General features: G+C 47.2%; 1 pseudogene; it reads right to left on the bottom strand.

Annotated features, from left to right (window-relative positions):
- Window positions 1–483: 483 nt before the first annotated feature.
- Window positions 484–698, bottom strand: LOC133473207 (U2 spliceosomal RNA; annotated as a pseudogene).
- Between the last annotated feature and the right edge of the window lie 19,107 nt (window positions 699–19,805).

Consider the following 19,805-nt stretch of genomic DNA (forward strand, 5'->3'; position numbering starts at 1 on the left):
TGTTTTTGGGATGTGGGAAGAAACCGGAGTGCCCGGAGAAAACCCACGCAGGCACATGGAGAACATGCAAACTCCACACAGGCGGGGCCAGGGATTGAACCCGGGTCCTCAGAACTGTGAGGCTGACGCTCTAACCAGTCATCCACCGTGCCGCCTCTGAAAACATGTACAGTATATTTTTTTTTATAATGCAGTTTCGAATGGGTTTGCTGTACCGCTAGTCATATTGCCTGCCATGACGTCCACCAGCCAGACTGGGCTGCTCTGTGTATTTGTTTACAGAGAACAAGGAATTAACATTCCATGTCACTTTTCTCCTATGCTCCATGTCCAAACTTAATACGTCTCCGTACAATACTGAAGGTCAGAATAACCGACAGACCCCCGAGTTGAGAGTCAATTGTTTACCTTCTGTTCACTGCATTCAATATAGTTCAAGTCATTGGACTGATGGCTCAATTGATATTTATTTTGACCAAGTTATGGGGGTGCATCGTTCCTGGAGGTACTGCAATACCAGGTCGATGTGTGGAGTGGACGGAGCAAGCCCCTATTCAATCTCCCAGTTCCAAAAATCAATTTAATATTTGGTCCCCGGATTGGGGACCTATCGGATACTGGGTGGCTTATTTTTCTACAAAAGGCCACCAGTTGTTTTCTTTTCTTTTTCAAAAACAAAAGTAGTGCACAGAAGGGATACTCCTATACAAAAATTAAATAAAAGCGTATTTGAACAGTATTTTCAGTGATCACTTTGTTTATTTAAGATGGTTTATTACTGTTCTATTGCTTCTGGAAAAAAGTTATGATAATAAGTATGTTCTATTTCTAATTCTTTCTGGGTTTTAAACATGAAATAATAAAAAAATACTTAAAGGTCATTAACATTAATTGACATTAGCAATTTGATGATGCATCGATTTTAATTTTTGAAAGGTATCGATATCGATATTGGCGATACTGGCTCTGTATTTAATTGGAATCGGATTAATACCAAAATATGCAGTGTCGCACACCAGGTCGGTGATAACTTACCTAAAGTGTTTTTTTGTTTGTTTTTAACTCTGCACCTTTCCTGGTTTACAATACGTGACAACAACAACGCGTAGTCCGTCGGTGAACGTGACCTTCAGGGATGAATCATTTACTGAAAGAGGAAGCACTTGAATGATTCCTTGAAAAAGAACTCCATAATTCTGTGAACGAACTCTTATTACGATTTTCTGATTATTGTGGTTAAGTACACACACAAGGACTCCCGTAACCGTTAGTAGCTAACACCATCCATCCATTTTCCATCACTTATTCGAGGTCGGGTCGCGGGGGCAGTAGCTTTAGCAGGGACGCCCAGACTTCTCTCTCCCCAGCCACTTCATCCATCTCTTCAGGGGGGATCCCGAGGCGTTCCCAGGCACGCCGAAGGATGTAGTCTCTCCAACGTGTCCTGGGTCGTCCCCATGGTCTCCTCCTGGTGAGACGTGCCCGGAACACCTCACCAGGGAGGCGTCCGGGAGGCAATCGAATCAGATGCCCCAGCCACCTCATCTGGCTCCTCTCGATGTGGAGGAGCACCGACTCTACTCTGAGATCCTCCCGGATGCCTGAGCTTCTCACCCTATCTCTAAGGGAGAGCCCGGACACCCTGCGGAGGAAACTCATTTCGGCCGCTTCTATCCGGGATCTTGTTCATAGGTGAGGGTAGGAACGTAGATCGACCGGTAAATTGAGAGCTTCGCCTTTCAGCTTAGCTCCTTCTTTACCACAACGAATCGATACAAAGTCCGCATCACTGGAGACGCTGCACCGATCCGCCTGTCTATCTCCCGTTCCATTCTTCCCTCACTCATGAACGAGACCCCAAGATACTTGAACCACACACACTGAAATATTTCATTTTTTTTATACATGACTAATTTGAGGATTGTAGCTTAAAGCTAATTATAGCTCCAAATTCACCACCTCTAGAATCTAGAATATAATGTAACAAATTTTAATGTAGAATTTAGGCAGGAATTTGCCCTCTGAAAAGTATTTTCCCAAGTGTTTAAAGAATCTCTATGCATGAGTACTGAAATAAATTGAGTTTTCTATTTTTTATTTTTTTTTAGATTTACCTGTATATGATTACTACCGCGGCACGGTGGCCGACTGGTTAGAGCGTCAGCCTCACAGTTCTGAGGACCCGGGTTCAATCCCGGGTCCTGCCTGTGTGGAGTTTGCATGTTCTCCCCGTGCCTGCGTGGGTTTTCTCCGGGTACTCCGGTTTCCTCCCACATCCCAAAAACATGCATGAATTGGAGACTCTAAATTGCCCGTAGGCATGACTGTGAGTGCGAATGGTTGTTTGTTTATGTGTGCCCTGCGATTGGCTGGCAACCAGTTCAGGGTGTACCCCGCCTCCTGCCCAATGACAGCTCGGATAGGCTCCACCATGCCTGCGACCCTAGTGAGGAGAAGCGGCTCAGAAAATGGATGGATGGATGGATGATTACTACCATTACCAGTTACACAGACAGAGTACGTTGAAACAATATTTTATTTTTTCATGTCGACACAATATTTGATCAAACATTTTTTTGTCATTCATAAGTTATTTCCAAGAGCCACAACAAACGCCATATTGCCATGCATCACACAATACGAAGATACAGTTGCCTGTGATTATACACATGACCAGCAGGTGGTTTCGTGTGCACATGAAGCATCAAGAAATGGACCATGACTCGAACCAATGACCGAAGCGTTACGATGTTATGAAGCTTCAACTTGTCATTACTAACTGGTTCTACTTCTCAGAGCAAACCCATGTATGCTAGAAATTACATCATACTGCAGTACCATAGCGTCATATGATGCACACTCCAGCTTTAACAATGAGCAACATCCTCATTATTTTCAACCAATGACCAGGAGAGAGCGCGAACGCAGTCCCCCACTACCAGAAATTCTGCATGAGGATGGAGCTGCCAGGCAAGAGAGCAAGAGGAAGACCAAAGAGAAGGATGATGGATGTCGTGAGGGAAGACATGAGGGCAGTTGGTGTTCGAGAGGAGGATGCAGGAGATAGGCTTACATGGAAAAGGATGACGCGCTGTGGCTACCCATCAAGGGACAAGCCCAAAGGAAAAGAAGGAGAAAAGAAGAATTCGGGTTTAATAGAGACAAATGACAAATGTATTTTTTTCAATACATTTTAAAAAATCTAATGAAAACAAACATCTAGTCGAATGTAACATATTGTTAAGACTTCCGGTTACAACAGTTGGATGAGGCCTACTGAGGCCTGTTGCGCATGACAACCTTGCCGATTTTTTTATCTCCATCTTTTGGATGCAGGTTCGAGAAGCATTATTAGTGATTCTCAACTGTTGTCACCCTCATGTTGCTGATGTTGCAAAGTCACAACCCACTTTCATCAAAGTTGAAAACAAATTATTTTGTTTCAAAACAGCCTCTCAAAACATGCACAGTATATTACCTTTTTTAAATGCCGTTTCAAATGAGTTTGCTGTACCGCCAGGCTGGGGTGCACTGTATTTGTTTACAGAGTAAACTAGCGGCTCGAGAACAAGGAAGTAACATTTCTTGTCACTCTTCTACCATACTCGAAATGGGAACATGGCGGCTGTGTTGTGTTGTATTTATATGGAAAGAATGGTGTCAGATGCTCGTGTTTTTGGTCACGTGATCCACATTGATCCAATAGAATGCGGAAATAAACGTATATTTTTTTAGCCGAACATCCGATGAATGATGAGTTATTTGTAATAACAATCGGTTGTTGGTAACATTTTGTGGCCACAAGGAGAATAGCTGTTTGCTCCCTTGCCTCGTTCAACAACTTCCTGTTTCCTGCTTTGGCAACTGACAGTAGGACTCTAGCGCTATCGTCACAGAGGAGGCGAATTACACCCCTTCCACTAATTTGGTGACACAACGTTGCGGTTCGTCATGTGGTAAGCGTTAATAATGAATGAATTCTGTCAATTAAACGTTTCAACGTATATCCAAAAAAGTTTGCATGCCCTGCCCAATAATTAATGCAAAAAATGACAGTGAAAGCTCAGCCAACCACTCGTGAAATACTTAATTGTCAGCCATTATGACAACACACAACAATAGAAAAAAAAGTTCCATATTTTTAAAGAAATGTAGTTTGATTACAATACTTCAGTATAATAGTCTTAAGGAAATGTATAGTCGTGAGTAGGCCCCGTGTTTTGCAATTAGCTTTACCTGTTGATGTGAAGTGATATTATATCCAATTTAAATTCCTTAAAATCTTCTGACTGGTCACTCGAAGGAGGTTGACAACTTACAGGAGTCTGTGTCTTCTATATTAACATTTTGTTTCAGTCGTTGATGGCGAAAATGCAATTTTATCATCTAATTTGTTAAACTAACCTGACTTGACCACTCGTTTTCCAAAGTGATATTCAGGTCACCTGGGACATCTCAGTCTTCTTACGTAAAGGCTAAATAAGTGTTGCTGTTGGAAAATGACTTCATCATAAAACGCTTAGAAATATAGACTTTTGGTGATTAATCATTGTTGATTAATTCAAATTAAAATGTGCAAGTGCATATAATGTTAGAGAGCACTGAAGACTATCAATCATTCAGAAAGAGAAGTTACAAATTGTGAGGAAATTAGAACGTCTCACATTCACTTACGAAAACGAGAAACTGTATTTGCTAGGAGATAGTGGAGTCGAACTCTGGCAAGCGGATTCAACATTTAAAAGCTAAATTTTACTCATACGGAATCAAGATGATAGATATCAATAACGTCTGTGTGATTAGCTGTAATTACATTTTGAAATCCCAATTTGTATGCAGGTATCAAAAATCAGAACCATCCTTCAGTTTTACTCGTATTATTAAACAAAGTTTTGAATATAATGTTGGGACAATATCATTAATTTAAACTCGAACGACCACTCTACAACGATGTCTTTCGTACTACATCCCACTAGGTGTCAGTAGCGCCCTATTGACTTTTCCTTATTTCACATTAAAACTAAATCCATGAGGAAAAAACTGTATGAGAAATGAATGGATGGATGATGTATCTCTAATTTAATGTAGCTAATTTGCCACATTGTGGTGCTATTGGTTAATCGTTCTGATTCAAACAGTTTGAAGGAGAGTACTGTTGATGTGATCCATATGAAACAATAATGAGATTACAAATGCAATTGCCTTCTTATTTCTCATTGAACAAAGTCCTTCAATGAAATTATTTCCGTTGGGTGTCTGATATGTTCGACTCCTTTATGGCAAGTCCTTTTCACATGACACATTACGTATTACAGCTATCTGTAATTCAGTTTTACCTACTCAAAACGAACATTTGAGAGATCCGCAACCACATTCTTCTTATCCACAATTGTCATTTCAAATTTCTTCAATGTAATGTCGCCTTAAGGAAAAAAGATGTCACTTTTACCATTCGTGCGTAAGATTTGTCAGATATCTACAATTACTGTAGATATCGCTAACTGGAGTATTAGATTTTCCACTATTCCATTGCAGATATCCATAATTCACCAGTAGATATTGACGGCTTAGTAGTAGATAAATGTAATAACAAACCCCATACACATCAATTGCAAAAGTGATATAATTTGTCCTTGGCAAAATGATATTGCAGATATCTGTGTTCTACTTTATGTATGTATGTATGTCCACACTAAAAAAAAAGCTGGGTCAAACTTGTAACTCAACTGTTGATTTGGTGTAGTTGGGTCAGAGGTTTGGTCAATTTGAACCAACATTGGATTAAAAAAAAACAAGAGAACATTATTAATCCATCTGTTGTATCAGAATCAGAATCATCTTTATTTGCCAAGTATGTCCAAAACACACAAGGAATTTGGAGCCGCTCAAGTACAACAGACAGTCAATTACAGAACACTTTGGAGACATAAAGACATTGACAAAAAACAATTGTGCAAAAGATGCAGCGTCCTCTAGCACTGCAAGGGGCGCTGAGACTTCAAGGAGTGTATGCGGATTAAAGTGACGAGTAGTGCAATAATCTGGGACAATGTTGGTTGTGCAAATGTTACAGATACTCCTCAATCAGTGTGCAAATAGAGCAGATGCTACTCTGGCATGAGTGGCCAGTATATGCAAATAGTGCAGCATGGAGAGACAACTACAGTGAGTGCACGAGTAATACATAATTGGCCCCACAGAAATGTGACAACGAACTCAAGTCAAAAAATTGCCAGCTTGTGTTAATGGAATTATAGGTTCGGTGTTTAAAAAGTTGATCGCAAGAAGGAAGAAGCTGTTGGAATGTCTACTAGTTCTAGTTTGCATTGATCGGTAGCGCCTACCTGAGGGAAGGAGCTGGAAGAGCTGGTGACCGGGGTGCGGAGGGTCCGAGAGGATTTTGCACGCCCTTGTCTTAGTTCTGGCAGCGTGCAAGTCCTCAAGGGTGTGTAGGGGGGTACCGACAATCCTTTCAGCAGTTTTGATTGTCCGTTGCAGTCGGAGTTTGTCCTTTTTTGTAGCAGCACCAAACCAGACTGTGATGGAAGAACGCAGGACTGATTTGACGACCGCTGTGAAGAACTGTCTCAGCAGCTCTCTCAGAAGCCGCAGGAAGTACATCCTCTGCTGGGACTTTTTGAGGACGGAGTTGAAGTTGGTCGCCCACTTCAGGTCCTGAGAGATTGTAATTCCCAGGAACTTGAAGGTCTCGACGGTTGACACAAGGATAGCTGGACAACGTGAGGGGCAGCTGTGGCGAAGGATGCCTCCTGAAGTCCATGATCATCTCTACAGTCTTGAGCGTGTTCAGCTCCAGGTTGTGTCGGCCGCACCACAGCTCCAGCCGCTCCGCTTCCTGTCGATATGCAGACTCGTCACCGTCCTTGATGAGGCCGATGACAGTGGTGTCATCTGCAAACTTCAGGAGTTTGACAGTCGGGTTCGCTGAGGTGCAGTCGTTCGTGAAGAGAGAGAAGAGCAGCGGAGAGAGGACACAACCTTGGGGCGCCCCAGAGCTGATGCTGCGTGTGGATGAGGTGGCCTCCCCCAGCCTGACCTGCTGTGTCCTGCCCGTCAGAAAGCTGTAAATCCACTGGCAGATGGCAGGTGAGACGCTGAGCTGGAGAAGCTTGGATGAAAGGAGTTCAGGGATGATAGTGTTAAACGCTGAGCTGAAGTCCACGAACAGGATCCTCGCGTAGGTCCCTGCACTGTCGAGGTGTTCTAGGATGAAGTGCAGTCCCATGTGGACTGCATCATCCGCAGACCTGTTCGCTTGGTAGGCAAACTGCAGGGGGTCCAGCAGGGGACCTGTGACACTCTTGACGTGGTCCAGCACGAGACGTTCAAATGACTTAATGACAAAAGATGTCAAGGCGACAGGCCTGTAGTCATTTAGACCCGAGATTGCAGGTTTCTTGGGGACTGGAATGATGGTGGAGCGTTTGAAACAGGATGGCACAGTTCCAGAGATCTATTGAAGATCTGTGAGAAGACTGGAGCGAGCTGGTCCGCGCTGATTTTGAGGCAGGATGGGGACACATGGACTGGGCCTGCCGCTTTGTTAATCTTTTGTTGTTTGAAGATGCGTCTCACATCCTGTTCATGGATGGTTAACGCAGAAGTGATTGTGGTCGGGGATGTGGCTGGCTGGGTGGGTGTGAAAATGTCCTTTTCAAATCTGCAGTACAAGGTATTCAAGTCGTTGGCTAGTGTGCTATTGTTCTCAGCTTGGGGGATCGTCGCTTGTAATTAGTCAGTGATTGGAATGCATGCCAGACTGATTTAGAGTCGTTAGCGCTAAACTGTTTTTCCAACTTTGCTGCATCGTTCCTCTTTGCAATGTTAATTTCTTTAGTCAGCCCCCGGGGTACTTACCCGCTGACTCTCTTGGTCTCTTCCATCTTGGTTGTTCGCTCTTCTCTTGCTATCAGCTCCCCGGCTACGGGGCGGCCACCGGCCATCCCTCGCCCCTGCCCTTTCTTTGTTCGGGCACACGGCTCGGTCACCGCGAGCCTTGGGGATGGAGGCTCCCTAGCCTCCGTGGATCGCTGCTGCTAAGCCTCCCGAACAGTTGCTGCTGAGCTACCAGATATGCTCCCAGAAAACTTCAGCTCTCTGAACTTGCTAGCGGATGCTTGACCCAATGCAGGGGGGGAGATGGTCATATTCCCCCAAGGAGGCGTGACAAACAACTATTTTTCGCCTTCCGCCTCTATTGTTTTATTTTTTTCTTCTTCAACCAAATCTGTCTCCGTGCTTCCCGAGACGACTGAGACAGGGCACCCCACTTACCAGCCAATCTACGTTCGTGAGTAACACACCAGTGTTTGCCAGACTGTGTAATATTAGTTCCTAATCATTTTGGGGAAATTACTAGCTTCACACAAAATCCCAATTTTGCTCTCTCTCGCTTTGACTCAACACATTAAACACTCACATTCACATTTTTACCATTATTAGGGTTATTTTCTTTCTTTCGTTCGACCCCTTTGTGTGTTTCACTCTCGATCCCTTGTAATGTAATTAAATATTCTATAAAATTCCACTCTTGGTTGTGTTTTGTGTGGGTTGAGTTTAACAATGAACCTCTGTTGTCTAGGACTCCAAATTTCATAAAATGTAGCAACCTTCAGATTATGAAACTGATAAAATGGTTTCTCGTCACTTTCCCTAAATGTTATACATTCAGGAAGTCCTCGCTTTATGAACGAGTTCCGTTCCTACGATGGCGACGTAACCCGAATTTCCGCTTAAGTCGGATTTCACCGTTAAAGTCGGAATTTATGTCGAAATACTTCTGGTATTCAACGGGTATTGTCCCACGTGATTGTGACAGCAAGCTCAGTGTGTGTGGGCATGTGCGTCGATGTGTGAGTGAGACGGGACTGCGCAGGCATCGTCCGGTGGGACTGTGAAGGAGGAAGGAGTGCGCGCCGGTGCGAGTGTGTACAGTGGCAAGTGGAGTGACGGCAACCGGGGAAGAGTAGCGATTAGCGGAGGACCCGTTGACGTTGAAACTAAAATACATTAAAATAAAAAAATAAGATTCTGTACTTACTATTACTGCTGAGAGTGTGAAAAAAGGAGGGCGAAAAAGGCAAAGATACTCCCGGAGCACAAACACAGACAAGCACTATGCACTCGCTAAGGAGAAACACGATGGCGCTGGGGACAAAATGGTGGTCGAGGCACGGGCGTCGTAAAGTCGAAACATCGTAGGTCGAGTGAGTAGTAACTCGAGGACTTCCTGTATAAAAAGTGACGTGGTGTCCTCTATGAGACAAAATTAGTTTGATTTTAATGGCAAAAACGTGAATCGGACTAACCTGGAAGTGAACGCAGACGTTTACCTTTCTTTGTATCTTTTGCAAATTAATTACATTTTCATTTCAACCAATATACGCTCCAAGATCAATGAAATCTTGCCTCAGTACGTCTGATTGCTGCTTGAGAACATCCAGGGCCCCTGTGTGTATAATGACAGATTTCACAGTTGGGTGCTGATTATCGATCTCCAGGATTTTTTTTTTTAAAGATATCAGACACCATGTCATTGGTAAAACACCATACTTTGCTCTTCTTCTCACTACATAAACGTTTCCCATCCTTGACAGCTCCATCACCAACTATTAATGTTTGGAGTGCCATTTTTTCTTGTATGATTTAGTTTCATACCTTTCAGTGGTGGTGGGGGATGAGCATTCTTGGCCAGGGTCTTGTAAAAGTGGCTCAAATCTATTGGTAAGTCTGATGTCAATGTTTTGGATTGACTTGCGTCCTTTTTTCTTGCCCTTCGCTGTAGCGACCGTCCACGGCCGCTCACTCGGGGTTGAAGCAGCTCACAACGCAGGATTCCTCGGTAATCTGCTGGTGTTGTGTCCTCCCTTTTAGATGTCCCATATGTTTGGGATTTTCTCCCAGTAAATTCCAGGGAGAACTGCTGGATGGTCCATTACCATATCCACAGTCCACATCCGTCCTCTTTGTTGAGCTAAGTGGCAGTCTGTTATCACATTTCTGCTCAACATTTTGAGACATCGTTACAGTGGTTTCTTTCTCCGACTGTCCATTTACATCCACATACACTTCAAGACGGTGGATTTTTGTTTCCAGAATCGACATCCTCTGCAGCAGTCCGCGATAGTCCTCAGTGGAAAAGGGAGGCATCTTGATTGCTGGTCTTTTTGCTAATAGCAGGCTTGTGCTAATTAGCAGGCCACGCTCACGTAATGGTGAGAGGGTATCAGAAAATATTGGAATATGGCAATAACTGACTGTATCTACAAAAAAGTACAGTCCCACAGGTTTAAAAATATCCAGGAATCGCTACTTCAAATTTTTTTTTACGAACAAAAACAAGCTTATCAGTAAGAAAAACTGTAAACAGAAGCGAAGCAAGCAGAGCGAGCAAAAAAAGCGTGTGCACTGTATGAGAGAGAGAATTAGAACGTATCACAACCACTTAAGAAAACAAGAAACTGTATGGTCTATCTATGGCGAGCAGATATGACATTTAAAAGCTAAATTTAACTAATACGGACTCAACATTATAAATATCAACAACGTCTGTGTTATTAGTTGTAAATACATTTTGAGGATATAGTGAGGATAAGCGGTACAGAAAATGGATGGATGAATTAAGGAATATCTGTAACGTGATAGAGATAAGTCAAATTCAGTTTAGGTATCTGCAGCATCATTTTGTCTCTTTTGCCATTCATGTGTCTCGGGTTTCTCATGAAATACAATTCAGTTGCAGATCTCACCATTTGAATTCCGGATATCTGCAACTGAATTATAGCTGTCTGTGATTCCTGTTTGAAATATCTACAAGCCAAGTTCATTTTGACTTGTCATAGTTCAAGTTATAGTTATCTACAATGTAATTTTGCCCGGTTAAAACTTGATTGAAGATATATGAAAACGGACAAGTCGAGAGTCTCTTGAATTGAAGTAAATTAAGGATATATGTAACGGTGCACTGGAATTATGACTAGTAATAATCAAATTGAAGACATCTCAAACTGGAGATACAGATATATACAATGCTGTTGCAGATAACCATAATTCACATTGCGGATATCTGCGACTGCATTTTAGATATATGTAATGGCGAATATACACAAATGGCAAACAGAAGCAACATTTAAAAGGGACAGTAAGTTTGACTATCCGGAACAAACAAACATACATACACTCTAAAAATGATTGGGTCAAAAACAACCCAAAAGGGGTTATTTGGGTAACCTCATGCGTTCCTGAAGTTGGACCCACCCAACGAGTGGTTATTTTAGACCAGCAGGTCTGGGTTAGGGGGTTTGATCCTGCATTTTGGGTTGGGGCTGTCTACCCCAAAATGGGTTGAACACGACCCTGCTGTTGGGTCGAACGCAACCTTGCCCTTGGGTTGAACACAACCCTGCAGTTGGGTCGAATGTGACCCTACTGTTGGGTCGAATGTGCTCTTGCCGTGGGATTGGTCAAATGTGAAACAAAAAGTGGCCTAAAACAACCATCCATCCATTTTTTGTGGACTTAAGCCCACCCCAGATGACTTTGGGCAAGAGGCGGGGTACACCCTGAATTGGTTGCCAGCCATTCACATTGAACTTTTCTACAAATAATACATTTCTTATATTAATGTTTGTCATATGTGTGTGTGTTCCAGGTTTTGTCTTCCCCCCCCCCCCGTTTCACACACACCTGCTCCTGTGAGCATCTTCATCACCTGTGCCTCGTTCACCCTAATTACCCCTTGTATATAACCTCGTGTCTCATTTCCTCTCGTTGCCAGTTCGTTGTACCTTGTCGTCGCGTTCCAGCATTCCTTGTTTCCACGTCATAGATTCACAGTAAGACTTGACCCTGTTCCGATTATCGACCTTGTCTCTTTGCCTCATGTTTTTGGATACTGTTGCCTCTCTTGGATTGCCTGCCTGTGTACCGACCTATGCCCGTCTATTAAACCTCTCTTTTTGGAAACTGTCAATTTGTTTTGGAGTCGTGCATTTTTGGGTCCTATCCTCTGTTCCGTTCATGACAGAACGAACTGGCTCTCCTGATCAAGAAATTCATACACCTGTTTTAATTGACTCTGGTTCTGATGCAAATTTACTCAACTCCATCCTTGTTAGACGTATGCACCTTAGAACCTTTGGAATAAAACGCCACCGCAACACCTATGCTGCAGACGGCAGTTTTATGGGCAAGATCACTCACCGCACTCAAACACTCACATTGACATTCCCTGATTCTCACTCGGAACGTATTAGTTTTCATGTTTTTGACGCCATGAATCATGACGTTATCTTAGGGAACCCATGGTTGAAATTACATAACCCCCACATTGACTGGTCCTCTGGGCAGGTTATGTCATGGGGCAGCAATTGCGCCCGGAACTGTTTCAAGCCGCCACGTGATGTTCAGGGTCATGTTTCTAAGGACACTCCACAGACCCCATCTGCGGATCCTGATTTATCTCAAGTGCCCACCTGTTATCAGGATATTAAAGATGTTTTTTCCAAGTCCAAGGCCAAATCCCTTCCACCCCACAGACCTTATGACTGTGCTATTGACTTGCTGCCTGGAACCACACCCCCACGAGGGAGGTTGTTCTCTCTTTCAGGGCCGGAACACAAGGCCATGAAGGAATACGTAGAAGAATCACTGGCAGCCGGGATCATTCGCCCATCTTCATCCCCTGCGGGAGCAGGATTTTTCTTCGTGGACAAGAAAGACAAGACCCTGCGACCCTGTATCGATTACCGGGGTCTCAATGAGATCACGGTAAAAAACAGGTACCCTCTTCCTCTCATCTCCACCGCCTTTGAGTTCCTGGAGGGAGCCAAGATTTTCACAAAACTGGACTTAAGAAATGCATATCATCTAGTCAGGATAAGGGAGGGGGATGAATGGAAAACAGCATTCAACACACCAACTGGACATTATGAATATTTGGTAATGCCTTTTGGGCTTACTAACGCTCCAGCTGTTTTCCAGAACCTTGTCAACGATGTCCTGCGCGACATGTTGAATGTTTATGTTTTTGTTTATTTAGATGATATTCTGATATTCTCCCCGGATGAGGAAACTCACATTATTCATGTCCGCTCTGTTTTGCAGCAGTTACTGCAGAATCAACTCTATGTCAAGGCTGAGAAATGTGAGTTCCACCAGGCGTCCGTTTCTTTTCTGGGTTTCGTCCTGGCTCAAGGTGAAGTCAAGATGGACCCTTGCAAAATCGATGCCGTTATTAATTGGCCTACTCCCACGTCACGCAAAGATGTACAAAGGTTCTTAGGGTTCGCAAACTTCTACAGGAAATTCATCAGGAATTTCAGTTCTATAGCCTCTCCTTTGCATGATCTTACCTCGCCACACAAACCTTTTGTATGGAACCCGCTTTGTCATGCAGCTTTTCAAAAACTTAAGTCGAGCTTTACCTCCGCTCCCATCCTTACTTTGCCAGATCTCAAACAGCAGTTTGTGGTAGAAGTCGATGCGTCTGATGCCGGAATAGGAGCAGTGCTCTCCCAGAAGTCTCTCAAGGATGAGAAGTTACATCCTTGTGCGTTTCTCTCCAAAAAATTGACCCCAGCTGAAAAAAATTATGACATTGGCGACCGTGAACTGTTGGCAGTCAAGGTGGCTTTGATGGAGTGGAGGCACTGGCTAGAGGGGGCACATACTCCGTTTTTAGTATGGACAGATCACAAGAACCTTGAATATATTAAAACTGCCAAAAGATTAAATGCGAGGCAGGCTAGATGGGCTCTTTTCTTCTCTAGATTTAATTTTACGTTATCATACCGACCGGGTTCTAAAAATGGTAAGCCAGATGCTTTGTCACGCATTTTCTCCGAGGAGAGTTCTTTGTCCGACCCTAAGACTATTTTGCCTAAGTCATGCTTCATTTCCGCTTTTGTTTGGGACATTGAGACTGCGGTTGAAGGGGCTCTGAAAGACACTCCTAGCCCTGAAGATTGCCCCGAGAACAGGCTTTATGTGGTTCCGACCTTAAGGGGAAAAGTCATCCACTGGGCTCACACGAACCGAACGGTATGTCACCCAGGCATTGCCAAGACGCTATCAGTGGTCGAACAGCGCTTTTGGTGGCCTAATGTTAGGAGGGATGTTAGCGATTACGTCAATGCTTGCCAGGTATGTGCTGCTAACAAGGCCTCTCATCAACGTCCTTCTGGGGAGTTGCGACCCCTGCCAATACCACAACGTCCTTGGTCAGACATTTCCGTAGACTTTGTTACAGGTTTACCGGCCTCTAAAGGCAATACCACCATTCTTACAGTTGTTGACAGGTTCTCTAAGATGGCGCACTTCATTGCACTTCCAAAACTCCCCTAGCTAAAGACACTGCCGAGCTAATGATTAATCAGGTTTTTAAGTTCCATGGTTTCCCCAAGAATGTGGTGTCTGATAGGGGTCCCCAATTCATTTCGCAATTTTGGAAGGAGTTTTGTAAACTCATAGGTGCTACCGTCAGTCTGTCATCCGGGTTTCATCCTGAGACCAACGGCCAAACCGAGAGGCTGAACCAGGACCTGGAGACGGGGCTCCAATGTCTCGCTTCACAGGAGCCGCGATCCTGGTCTCAGAAACTGGTTTGGGTCGAATTCTCCCACAATTCCCTCCCCTCTGCATCCACTGGTCTATCGCCTTTTCACGTTGTGCATGGTTACCAACCATCTCTGTTTCCTGCCATAGCCTCAGAATCCACAGTTCCAGCGGCATTAACCTTGGTGAGACGCTGCAGGAGGACCTGGGAGCGAGCCCGCCAGATGCTGCTGCGCCAGGGACGGTCCTACAAAGCCGCTGCTGACCGTCGGAGGACACCGGCCCCGAACTACAAAGTGGGTCAGCGAGTTTGGCTTTCGACCAAACATATTCCACTCCGGGTGGAGTCCAAGAAGCTCGCTCCCAGGTTCATTGGGCCCTTCCCCATCACAAAAATCATCAACCCTGTCACCGTGAAGCTGAGGCTCCCAAGGTCTATGCGGGTCCACCCTACTTTTCACGTCAGCCTACTCAAGCCAGCCCGGGAGTCCCCTCTGGTCCCGCCTTCCAGGCCCCCTCCTCCCCCCCGGTTTGTGGATGGGGGCCCTGTCTTCTCTGTGAAGCGGCTGTTGTCATCTCGTCGGAGGGGCAGGGGATTTCAATATCTGGTGGACTGGGAGGGCTATGGGCCTGAGGAGCGTTCCTGGGTACCGTCTGCGTTTATCGTGGATGATTCGCTCATTCGGGACTTCCACGTTGCGCATCCAGGGGCCCCAGGGCCGTCTGGGGCCGGCCGTTAAGGGGTGGGTACTGTCATATGTGTGTGTGTTCCGGGTTTTGTCTTCCCCCCCCGTTTCACACACACCTGCTCCTGTGAGCATCTTCATCACCTGTGCCTCGTTCACCCTAATTACCCCTTGTATATAACCTCGTGTCTCATTTCCTCTCGTTGCCAGTTCGTTGTACCTTGTCGTCGCGTTCCAGCATTCCTTGTTTCCACGTCATAGATTCACAGTAAGACTTGACCCTGTTCCGATTATCGACCTTGTCTCTTTGCCTCATGTTTTTGGATACTGTTGCCTCTCTTGGATTGCCTGCCTGTGTACCGACCTATGTCCGTCTATTAAACCTCTCTTTTTGGAAACTGTCAATTTGTTTTGGAGTCGTGCATTTTTGGGTCCTATCCTCTGTTCCGTTCATGACAAATGTTGGCATGAGTAACTAGACTCTTTTACTTACTGTTCCACTTCACCATATAGGAAGCAGTCAGCAGGTGGCTCCGAGTCGCAGCTGAATGAAATAAGTGATATCAAACAAAAATGGCGACTGTACCTGTAACCCAATGCAGTTGACCAATCTCAGAACCATCAGCTAATACCAATGGCTGGGTTGTGAAATCGATGCATTTTTTTGTGTTGTGGGCAGGGAACCTCTTATACAACAGATGGATTAATAATGTTCTCTAGTTTTTTTTTAATCCAATGTTGGTTCAAATAGACCAAACTACACCAAATCAACAGTTGAGTTACAAGTTTGACCCAGCTTTTTTTTAGTGTGGACATACATACATACACAGCCCGAAAGGGTAACGTGGGTCCCCCTTCCCATGGGCTCACCACCTGTGGGAGGGGCCATAGGGGTCGGGTGCAGTGTGAGCTGGGCGGTGGCCGAAGGCGGGGACCTTGGCGATCCGATCCCCGGCTACAGAAGCTGGCTCTAGGGACGTGGAATGTCACCTCTCTGGCAGGGAAGGAGCCCGAGCTGGTGTGTGAGGTCGAGAAGTTCCGACTCGATATAGTCGGACTCGCCTCCACACACACCTGGGGCTCTGGTACCAGTCCTCTCGAGAGGGGTTGGACTCTCTTCCACTCTGGAGTTGCCCATGGTGAGAGGCGCCGAGCAGGTGTGGGTATACTTATTGCCCCCCGGCTCGGCGCCTGTACGTTGGGGTTCACCCCGGTGGACGAGAGGGTAGCCTCCCTCCGCCTTCGGGTGGGGGGACGGGTCCTGACTGTTGTTTGTGCCTATGCACCAAACAGCAGTTCAGAGTACCCACCCTTTTTGGAGTCCTTGGAGGGGGTGCTGGAGAGCGCTCCCGCTGGGGACTCCATTGTTCTGTTGGGGGACTTCAATGCTCACGTGGGCAATGACAGTGAGACCTGGAAGGGCGCGATTGGGAGGAACGGCCCCCCTGATCAGAACCCAAGCGGTGTTCTGTTATTGGACTTCTGTGCTCGTCACGGATTGTCCATAACGAACACCATGTTCAAGCATAAGGGTGTCCACACGTGCACTTGGCACCAGGACACCCTAGGTCGCAGTTCGATGATCGACTTTGTGGTCGTGTCATCGGACTTGCGGCCGCATGTCTTGGACACTCGGGTGAAGAGAGGGGCGGAGCTGTCAACTGATCACCACCTGGTGGTGAGTTGGCTCCGATGGTGGGGGAAGATGCCGGTCCGACGTGGCAGGCCCAAACGTATTGTGAGGGTCTGCTGGGAACGTCTGGCAGAATCCCCTGTCAGAAGGAGTTTCAACTCCCACCTCCGACAGAACTTTGCTCATGTTCCGGGGGAGGCGGGGGACATCGAGTCCGAGTGGACCATGTTCCGCGCGTCCATTGCTGAGGCGGCCGACCGGAGCTGTGGCCGTAAGGTGGTCGGTGCCTGTCGTGGCGGCAATCCCCGAACCCGTTGGTGGACACCAACGGTGAGGGATGCCGTCAAGCTGAAGAAGGAGTCCTATCGGGCCTTTTTGGCCTGTGGGACTCCTGAGGCAGCTGATGGGTACCGGCTGGCCAAGCGGAATGCAGCTCTGGTGGTCGCTGAAGCAAAAACCCGGGCATGGGAGGAGTTCGGTGAGGCCATGGAGAAAGACTTCCGGACGGCTTCGAGGAAATTCTGGTCCACCATCCGACGTCTCAGGAGAGGAAAGCAGTGCACCACCAACACTGTGTATAGTGGGGATGGGGCGCTGCTGACCTCGACTCGGGACGTTGTGAGTCGGTGGGGAGAATACTTCGAAGACCTCCTCAATTCCACCGACACGCCTTCCCATGGGGAAGCAGAGTGTGGGTTCTCTGAGGCGGGCTCTCCTATCTCTGGGTTTGAGGTCACCGAGGTAGTTAAAAAGCTCCTCGGTGGCAGGGCCCCGGGGGTGGATGAGATTCGCCCGGAGTTCCTAAAGGCTCTGGATGTTGTGGGGCTGTCCTGGTTGACACGCCTCTGCAACATCGCGTGGACATCGGGGACAGTGCCTCTGGATTGGCAGACTGGGGTGGTGGTCCCCCTTTTTAAGAAGGGGGACCGGAGGGTGTGTTCCAACTACAGGGGGATCACACTGCTCAGCCTCCGCTGAGTTTCCTCCGCAGGGTGTCCGGGCTCTCCCTTAGAGATAGGGTGAGAAGCTCGGTCATCCGGGAGGATCTCAGAGTAGAGCCGCTACTCCTCCGCATTGAGAGGAGCCAGATGAGGTGGCTGGGGCATCTGATTCGGATGCCTCCCGGACGCCTCCCTGGTGAGGTGTTCCGGGCATGTCCCACCGGGAGGAGACCCCGGGGACGACCCAGGACGCGCTGGAGAGACTACATCCTTCGGCTGGCCTGGGAACGCCTCGGGATCCCCCCGGAAGAGCTGGATGAAGTGGCTGGGGAGAGGGTAGTCTGGGCGTCCCTGCTGAAGCTACTGCCCCCGCGACCCGACCCGGATAAGCGGTAGAGAATGGATGGATGGATAAGGGATGCGTCAAGCTGAAGCAGGAGTCCTATCGGGCCTTTTTGGCCTGTGGGACTCCTGAGGCAGCTGATGGGTACCGGCTGGCCAAGCGGAATGCAGCTCTGGTGGTCGCTGAAGCAAAAACCCGGGCATGGGAGGAGTTCGGTGAGGCCCATGGAGAAAGACTTCCGGACGGCTTCGAGGAAATTCTGGTCCACCATCCGACGTCTCAGGAGAGGAAAGCAGTGCACCACCAACACTGTGTATAGTGGGGATGGGGCGCTGCTGACCTCGACTCGGGACGTTGTGAGTCGGTGGGGAGAATACTTCGAAGACCTCCTCAATTCCACCGACACGCCTTCCCATGGGGAAGCAGAGTGTGGGTTCTCTGAGGCGGGCTCTCCTATCTCTGGGTTTGAGCTCACCGAGGTAGTTAAAAAGCTCCTCGGTGGCAGGGCCCCGGGGGTGGATGAGATTCGCCCGGAGTTCCTAAAGGCTCTGGATGTTGTGGGGCTGTCCTGGTTGACACGCCTCTGCAACTACGCGTGGACATCGGGGACAGTGCCTCTGGATTGGCAGACTGGGGTGGTGGTCCCCCTTTTTAAGAAGGGGGACCGGAGGGTGTGTTCCAACTACAGGGGGATCACACTGCTCAGCCTCCCTGGTAAGGTCTATTCAGGGGTGCTGGAGAGGAGGGTCCGTCGGGAAGTCGAATCTCAGATTCAGGAGGAGCAGTGTGGTTTTCGTCCTGGCCGTGGAACAGTGGACCAGCTCTACACCCTCGGCAGGGTCCTCGAGGGTGCATGGGAGTTCGCCCAACCAGTCTACATGTGTTTTGTGGACTTGGAGAAGGCGTTCGACCGTGTCCCTCGGGGAGTCCTGTGGAGAGTGCTTCGGGAGTATGGGGTACCGAACCCCCTGATACGGGCTGTTCGGTCCCTGTACGACCGGAGTCAGAGTTTGGTCCGCATATCCGGCAGTAAGTCGGTCCGGTTTGGTGGCCTCAGTATTGCATCTCTGCTTTTTGCAGATGATGTGGTTCTGTTGGCTTCATCAAGCCGTGACCTCCAACTCTCATTGGAGCAGTTCGCAGCAGAGTGTGAAGCGGCTGGGATGAGAATCAGCACCTCCAAATCTGAGACCATGGTCCTCAGTCGGGAAAGGGTGGCATGCCATCTCCAGGTCGGGGATGAGATCCTGCCCCAAGTGGAGGAATTCAAGTATCTTGGGGTCTTGTTCACGAGTGAGGGAAGAATGGAACGGGAGATCGACAGGCGGATCGGTGCAGCGTCTGCAGTGATGCGGACTTTGTATCGGTCCGTTGTGGTAAAGAAAGAGCTAAGCCGAAAGGCGAAGCTCTCAATTTACCGGTCGATCTTCGTTCCTACCCTCACCTATGGTCATGAGCTGTGGGTCGTGACCGAAAGAACTATATCCCGGATACAAGCGGCCGAAATGAGTTTCCTCCGCAGGGTGTCCGGGCTCTCCCTTAGAGATAGGGTGAGAAGCTCGGTCATCCGGGAGGATCTCAGAGTAGAGCCGCTGCTCCTCCGCATTGAGAGGAGCCAGATGAGGTGG

The sequence above is a fragment of the Phyllopteryx taeniolatus genome, unplaced genomic scaffold (genome assembly GCF_024500385.1).
Source record: "Phyllopteryx taeniolatus isolate TA_2022b unplaced genomic scaffold, UOR_Ptae_1.2 contig_199, whole genome shotgun sequence".
In the NCBI taxonomy this organism is placed as follows: Eukaryota; Metazoa; Chordata; class Actinopteri; order Syngnathiformes; family Syngnathidae; genus Phyllopteryx; species Phyllopteryx taeniolatus.